Below are 5,788 nucleotides of genomic sequence, written 5' to 3' on the forward strand. Positions count from 1 at the left end.
TTAGAGACTTAGGGCTAAGTGGTGGTGGAGCCAAAAGTTCATTTTCTAGAAGGTGGAATTAAAATCTAATAATGTAATAATTGTTTTGTTTTCTTTATATACTATATTCTATTGTATATAAAATATATGATGAACATAATTTAAAATAGAATATAAAAAGAAGAAGAACTAAGTAGAGAAACAAATATTAATGAAAATACGGGTGTGTGCTCTCTCAAACTCCAAAACTCAAAGAACAAGAAGATGATATGAAGGGCAATCTATGAAGCGAGTCAAATAGCCTTTAGAGAGAGAAAGAGATTGATTAAAAAAAATAAAATGAAAGTCCTACCTTTATTAATTTTATGTGGTATGGAGATGAATTTCTAAACTAAAGATTAGGGATTATGTTTGGGTGAATTTTATTTTTTAAATACTGTTTTTTAAGAATTCAAATTCTACTAAGATTTTATCCAATTTTTTTTTAATTTTATTTCAGGTTTTCTAAATTATTCAAACACAATTTTAAAAAATAAATTTTCTCGATATTCGTAATTTTTGAATTTTTTTTTTTTTAAAAAAAAATCGCATACCCAAACAAGGTCTTAGTATTTCAAACTTTCAATTTTATTTAATTTTTTTTTTTTTTTTAAAAAAAAAAAAAAACCTTTCAATTTTTATGGTTATAGTGTGTAAAATAAATGAGACTAGTATATTGATAAACCGAGTTTGCTACCAAAAAAAATAATGTATGGAGATGTACCAAAAATGTAAAAATAGTCTTTCTTAAAAAAAAAAAAAAAAAATAGCAAAACGGGATTATACTATATAAAAAAGTAATCTAGTTTTTGTTATATCAAGAGCAAATGTGAAAGCAGTTGGCAACAATTAGTTGGGATGTGATTATCAACAAGCTTAATTGAGAAGTTGATGGGAGTTGGTGTAATTGATAGAGATTGTGAGGGTGCGGTTGTGGCAGCTATGCGTACTTTCAAAAGATACATTCTTTACCCTAGGGCGGTGGAGGCTTATGCGGCATGGCAGCTATGATATTAGGCAGAGATTTGATACTCTGCGATATTATTTTAGAAGAAAATACTCTAGAGGTAACACAAGTTTTTTAGAAAGAAGATCCATTATGACAATTGACGAATGTATGACAATTGACGAATGTATGTATCGTGGTCTGTGGTGCATACAAGAAGAGAGGCAAATATGATAGCGCATTTCTTGGCCAAAGCAGCTATCCAAAACTCTGTAAAAAAAATCTGAATGGAAGAATACCCGATGTTTATCCATGATTCTATAATTGTTTACTAATGTATTTTTTGGTTTAGTTGAATGAAATTCTAGAGTTCACTTAAAAAAAAAAAAAGAAAGTAAAAGAAGCAGTTGGCCAGCTGCCTACTTTTAGAAAAAGGAAAGAAAAAGAAAGTTGTCTACTTCACATGGTAGCAATGTATATACGCTTGTTGGTCATATTGAGTAGCAATATTTATGAATCAGAAAAGAATAGCAATATGTATGAAAATCATTAACAAAAATTAAATTGAGGAAGAAAAAAAGAATTGCCCATTAGTTGTGTGTAAAAAGTAAAAATTAGCTCAATAATACTAAAGCTGAATTATGATTCTTTAAATTATTTATCTAAATTTCAGATAATTAGGGCAGATGCTCTCATACTTATGAGATTCATTTGACCAGCTAAAAATTAGATTATCTAACCATTATTTATCATGTCAAATAACTCTCATAAATGATCTCTCTCAATCGTACACAAATAATGTAAGAAAATCTTAATGAGCTAGAAAAAGCAGCTCCTCTCATTGATTAGATATGTCGTGCTGGAGCATACATTACTTAAGACTTTTGTCAGTCTTAGGCTAGTCCAACAAAATCTCCAACAATACAACAGTAAACTTATTTATTACTATCGTTATTATTGCTATTATTTCATGTTCGATCTCTATCAAAACTTGACCTTCCTTTTCGGCCGCTTGCAACAATATGAAATCATTAAATAATTGGACTGTTTGCAGTAACCTAGGTAGCATGTCGATGACGGCAATAAGAGTGATAAATACGAAAAGAGGTTGCACAAAGTTCGCTCCCGATGTGGGATGCGTTGGTTTCGGAGACTTTTCTCCAATTCCGTTTCTATTAGGAATAAAGCACGACTTGGACTTTTCATTATTTTTTTTTAACTTTTATAGATGACTTGGGGCCTTTGCGAATTGAATGAGAGGCCTTTGAACTTTGAAGTTTTGAGTTTTGTACGGACGCAGAAGAGAAAAAATAATTATGGAGTGTTTTTTTTTTCTTTCTTTTGGGGTGTTATAGACAGATTGGAGTATATCGAGGCTTTGAATTTTAAATGATTTTTTATTTAATTTTTTGATAGTGAATTTATTTGTGATGCCTCGGTTTGTGAACGTATCTCACGTTAAGAAAATCGCGTAAATCTTGGGGTTATTGTATGTGATTGTTTTGTCTTAGGAGAAAATATGCTTATTCCACCCGTTTTTAAGTTGACTCTAGGAATTGTCATGTGTATTAATGCGCCAAATTATCAATTTGTAACCAAAAGTCCATCCGGAAGCATCATACATTAAAATGGATTGAAAACTTGCATGTGACCAATTTGACCAAATTCATTTTAGAATACCCTCATTTTGACCCTTAAAATAGCGAAATTGTCCCTTTTTTTATTTATTAAAAAAATTAAAGTTCATTAAAAAAAAAAAAAGTAAAAAGAAATTGAATGGAGAACATAGGGGTGGTTGAATCACCCCATGGCTTTTTAAATGGTGGCCTAACCACCCCTAGATTTGCTTTGGGGGGTGGACAAGCCACCCCCACTATTTGTCGAGACGGTTCAGCCACTCTCTCATTTTTAATTTGGGTGGCTGAACCATCCCATGACTTTTTTTAAAAATAAATAAAAAAATCATTGTTTTAGTTTTTGTTTTGATTTTTCTTTTTTTAAGAAAAATGAGCATTTTATGAAGAAAGACAAAAAAATAGTCATGTGCAAGGTGCGTGACCAATTTTCAATTCATTTTAACGTCTTACACTGACAGAAGAATTATCTTTTGTCACAATTTGATAGTTTAATGTATCCTATTGTTATATTTAACAATTCACGGGGCCATGTAAAAATCGAGTTGTAATTTCAAGAATAAGGGGCTTAAATAATTTTTTTTTTCTTTGTCTTTTGTACCATAATTTTGCCCAACAAATGCAAAAGAAATGAGCATTAAAGGCTTTGAACCAAAATGGATGCAATTTAAAGGATGGAGAATAATGGGGTAGGATTTGTAGGAATAATAATATATACGAGTATGGTTAGGTTAGGGTCCTCTTTAATAGTTGTTGAGGTTTAGGGTAGATTTGGTAATAACATAAACTTGCTTTAATCAATCTGCATGTGAAGCGTGGCACCACCACTACAACCAAGCTTCAGCCATGATTGCTGCCCCCCATCATCTAACCCACATCTCTCTCCCACGGTACAGAAAGCACTCAATTGCACTCATGCACCAACACAACACATATCACCAACAAAATTAATTTTTTTTTTTTTTTTTTTTTTTTTTTTTTTAAAAAAAAAAAACCTTTCTTTGCAGATGAAAAAAAAAAAAAAAAAAAAAAATTCAAAATTCCGGCGATTCCTAGATGTTAATCTTGTTTTGATTAGCGTTGAAATCCCACTAATGTTATGATAAAGCTAAGTGATCATTCTTTAAGCTAGATTAAATCATCAATTTAGGTCCCTCACGTTCACGCTCAGGTAGAGTACTAACTGACCACCAAGGTGGTAGTTGAATCGGTAAGGCAGTAGGAGATAAGGTTCAACTCCCCACTACAAAAAAACTCTCATTTATTGACGGTTTTTTTTTTTTAGACAGTTTTTAAAACTGTTTATAAAAAAAAAAAAAAAAAATTATTGACGGTTTTTTGAAAACCGTCCGTAAAATAATAAATTACGACGGTTTCAATTAAACAGTCTGTAAATTTACAGACGGTTTAAAAAAAACCGTCTGATTTTTTTTGTCCAAACAGTTTTAGGAAAACCGTCTGGAAATTTAATGAAATCGCTCCCATCCTTTCTTTCTACTGGTTACGGTTTCGAACCCGCTTGCAATAGTAGTCAGCGAACCAGATCCTAGTACGAAGAAGCTGTACCAACTTGCACTTTAATAAAGCTGTAACGACGAACTCGCCTTCCATAGAGTGGTTATAGCCCAAACCAAAAATTCTGAAGAGAATCCCAATGCGACCATGAGTTTTTCCTCCCGTTGGTATATAAGAAATGTTGTTGTTAGGAAATTGTGGCAGAAATCATGTGCAGTAGTAGTGACGGTAGTAATTAACAGTAGAAAATCAAATAAATAATGTGATGTAGGTATAGATATCGACCGGCGGGAAGGAGAGGGTGGGGCAGGTCAAAGGTAGGTGGAGCGGTGTACGTCCACCGTCCAATCATTGTCCAACGACAAGGATTAACACAGGTGCTGGTCACTATTAAGATTTTATTTAATATCTATGTTTTTGTTGGTGAAAGCATTCATGTTTCTTTCATGAACGTACAGTTCGGAAAACCTCATCAAACTCGCATGCATGCCTCATCCTCATCCCCTCCTGACTCCTTTTATTCACATCATATGTTTGTCGTTTGTTGCCATATTTTCAGTTTTTTTTTTTTTTTTTAAAAGTGTGTTAATGTAACATAAATGTATTTTTTTTTTAATTAAAGAAAAACTTCATTTATAATTTTTGATCTTTCATCACTTTTGCAATTAAGTACTCAAACTTTAAAAAGTATCAATATAGTGTATTTATCTTTCAAGATTTTTTTTTAAAAAATTTCAATCTTCTGTTAGAATTTTCTATTTCTATCAAAATTCATATAAATACCCATGTGTTTATTTTTTTTAAAAAAAAATTATAAAAATTTTCGAAGTTTCAGGGATTGATATTTTTGCAAATTTCATTAAATTCAGACTAATATTTAAATCCTAGCAATTTTTTTTCCTAAAAAAAAGGAAGGGTATTTTGAAATTTTTGACAGGATTTAATGGAAAATTCTAATGAAAAGTTGAGATTGAAACTTTCTGAAAAATGAATACTCTAAATTGAGACATTTTAAAGTTTAGGTACCTTCTTTTAAAAGAGGTGAAATTTCAAGAATTATAAGTGAAGTTTTCCCCCCTCTTCCCTTTAGATTGTGTGACTCATTCGGTTTCTCTCTTTTCTTTTCTTTTTTCTATTTTTTTCAATTCCCATGTTCTTCTTCTCCCACATTCTTTTGTCCCTCGTCACAAACATAGCCTATTTGATAGTTATCAAATGGGTGATGCAGAAATATGATTGGAATATGAAGAAACCAAAGGATTATAGACATCCAAATAAGTTGATAAACGGTGCATAGAGATTCTTCAATATCCAACACGACTAATCTTTGTCTATTCATAGTGCTTATAAAAATGATGAGCCACCCACTTCACCAAAAAAAAAAGATGTTTTAAACCCATCCTTGTGCCTTTAGTCAATGTACTTTATGGAATATGATTCTGACTTCTGACCACGATTGTGTTTGCCAGCTTCCCAAATAATTACTCACCGTAAAATGTAAGTTATAATTAAAGGATCAGGAAAAAAAAAAAAAAAAATCACTTTTAACACATGATATTTCATCACTTTCGAAATAAAATATCAAAGCTTTAACAAGTGTCAATTTAGAGTGTTAATTTTTTAATTTTTTTTTTTTAAAAAAAAAAAAAAAAAATCTAACGGGGGGTTGAAATTG

Source organism: Alnus glutinosa, chromosome 8 (assembly GCF_958979055.1).
Source record: "Alnus glutinosa chromosome 8, dhAlnGlut1.1, whole genome shotgun sequence".
Classification (NCBI taxonomy): domain Eukaryota; kingdom Viridiplantae; phylum Streptophyta; class Magnoliopsida; order Fagales; family Betulaceae; genus Alnus; species Alnus glutinosa.